At 49.4% G+C, this 2429-nt stretch overlaps 1 protein-coding gene across 1 annotated transcript in view; it reads left to right on the top strand.

The window, feature by feature from the left end:
- Nucleotides 1-1183: 1183 nt before the first annotated feature.
- Rnh1 (ribonuclease/angiogenin inhibitor 1) overlaps nt 1184-2429 on the top strand; it is a 12742-nt gene continuing 11496 nt past the window's right edge. Inside the window, exon 1 of the mRNA XM_021168417.2 lies at nt 1184-1422. The gene's annotated coding sequence lies outside the window, so the exon portion shown is untranslated. The remainder of the gene's footprint in view (nt 1423-2429) is intronic.

The raw sequence follows: 2429 nt of genomic DNA, 5'->3' as shown, positions 1-2429 counted from the left end.
GGCCCAAAAGCCTCGAATTTTGTTTTTACTTTGCTATACTTTTTTAATACTTCTTCAATGACAAATGACTTTCTCAAGTGAGCCATCTGCTTCTTCCCAAGTCTTCTCTCAGGAACTTTTCCTGCTATTAGGTCCTGTGACATCACATCTGTAGGCAGGCACCCTACATTTCTTAAGACCATCCTGGTCTACAGCAAATGCTAGTAATGCAATCAACGTGGCAGTGTCTTCATCTAGACCACGGGATTGTAGGCTGACCCTAGTTTGTTTATGTGGTTTCAATTTGTCTAATAATGATTTTTTTTTGTAAGACAAAAAAATGTAACCAAAATCAGTTTCCACCTCCTTGTTGAAGGTGTTCCATTGGGCTGTGAGGTTTCCTGTCTGTCTCTCTGCCTCCTACTTATAGATGAGGATATAAACTCTCAGCTACTTCTCGAGGCAGGCCTGGCTGGCTGGCTCCCTGTTGCTATGCCCCCATCTATGGTGATTAGGAACTCACCTTCTGCAACACACAAAAAAGTTTAAAATCTGTCTTTTTGTTGTTGTTGTTGGTTTTTCGAGAAAGGGTTTTTCTGTGTAGCCCTGGCTGTCCTGGAACTCACTCTGTAGATCAGGCTGTCCTCGAACTCAGAAATCTGCCTGCCTCTACCTCCCAAGTGTTGGGATTACAGGCGTGTGCCACCACGCCCGGTTTAAATATCTGTCTTTTATAAATTGCCTTGAACATGGTATTGCACAGCAGTAGAAAAGTAAGACAATAAGAGACTGTCTGAAGGAAACGGGGTGGAATGCGGTCAGGCAGGTCACTGGATGTCTGCCTCCTATGCTCTCAAAACAGGCACACATACACGGCACACACAAACAAAAAAATAAAATAACCCAGAGACCAGATGTGGTGGCCACATAGTTTGTTCATATTTGTTCAAATAGAAATAAATCAAGCAAGGCAGGATAATCCCAGAGCCCAGGGAGGCAAAGGCAGGACTGACTTGACTTCAATGCCAGTCTGGGCTACAAAGAGTGTTTCAGGCCATTAAGAGCTATAAACAAACAAAACCCTCCAACACACTTGGCAGAGTTCCGGAAACACATTTATCACGCAGGTCAAAAGCGGGTCCAGGAATCGGCCAACAGTACCCATCAGTTTCTAACAATGAGGGCATCAAGCACCCCTAGAGCACCACCGCTACACAGCCGGGTGGACTCCGTGGAACTGCTACCCCGGCTGGACTTCCGGGTGGTGACCAGGCGGGTACCAAGCTTCCCTTCAGTCATCCAAATTACCAAAGTACCACGTGAGCCCCGCCTGCACAAGCCCCGCCCCCCACAGCGAGGACACGAAGGCCTCGCTAGGCTTCTTCCACTCCAGTCCAGAGGTCGCCGTCGCACTCCCGGTCTCCAGGCTTCGTTCTTCCTGAGGTCAGTTTCACGTGCTATGTTAGTCGTGGTCCCTGAGATGTCCGTACCCAGCTCAGCCGGTGAAGAGCTGGAGGCGAGACGGGTGATCCCGGGCGGGGCAGTACTGGGGGAGGGACGAACCCGCGGCGTCTGCGCACTAGGATAACGCCGCCGTCTCCCTGCGTACCTCCGGCGGGGGGCTGGGGAGGGGGGGGAGGGTAGTGGGCCTGGTGTGTGAGTCTACGCATGCGTAGTCTCTCCTGGCCCGCGAAGCAGTTTCTTTCCCCTGAGCTAACCTTGGCCTTCCTCTTCGAAAGGACCTCCTCGGGATTTGAGGAGTAGGTGGAGGGCCTGGATAGAGCGAGATCTTTAGTGGAGGGTCGCTCGATCGTCCAGGTCTTCGGAGAATTGAGAGCCTGAAAGGGCAGCCAGACTAACTAACCCTAGGCCTCCCAGACTCTAGGGGAAATAGAAGAGGCTCCCGTGGTAGGCACGTAACTGGTACCGCACCTAGCGACAATCGCTTTGCATTGTTGACAGTCGCTTTGCATTGTTGGATATCGTAGACAGATTTCTGCAGCAATTTATGTCATTTTGGCAATGTGTAGGGAGGACCTTAGAGCGAGCTGATCCTCATTGCAGGATAGTGGGAGATCTGAAAGTAGCCCACCATAGAGATGGTTGATTCAGTCACATAATTGTGCACAAAAGAAAGTTACATTATATCCTTTTTTATATAAATATATTTTTGCTGCAGCGCCTTGCTCAGTAGACTGGTCATTGTATATGTGATGATTGTTTTTTCTTTTATTTCTTTTTTTGTTTGTTTGTTTTTTGTTTTTTTTTCAAGACAGGGTTTCCCTGTATCGTCCTGGCTGTCCTGGAACTCACTTTGTAGACCAGGCTGGCCTCAAACTCAGAAATCCACCTGCCAGCCGGGCGTGGTGGCGCACGCCTTTAATCCCAGCACTTGGGAAGCAGAGGCAGGCGGATTTCTGAGCTCGAGGCCAGCCTGGTCTACAAAGTGA

Source organism: Mus caroli, chromosome 7 (assembly GCF_900094665.2).
Source record: "Mus caroli chromosome 7, CAROLI_EIJ_v1.1, whole genome shotgun sequence".
Classification (NCBI taxonomy): domain Eukaryota; kingdom Metazoa; phylum Chordata; class Mammalia; order Rodentia; family Muridae; genus Mus; species Mus caroli.
This window is presented reverse-complemented; position numbering and strand designations above follow the sequence as displayed.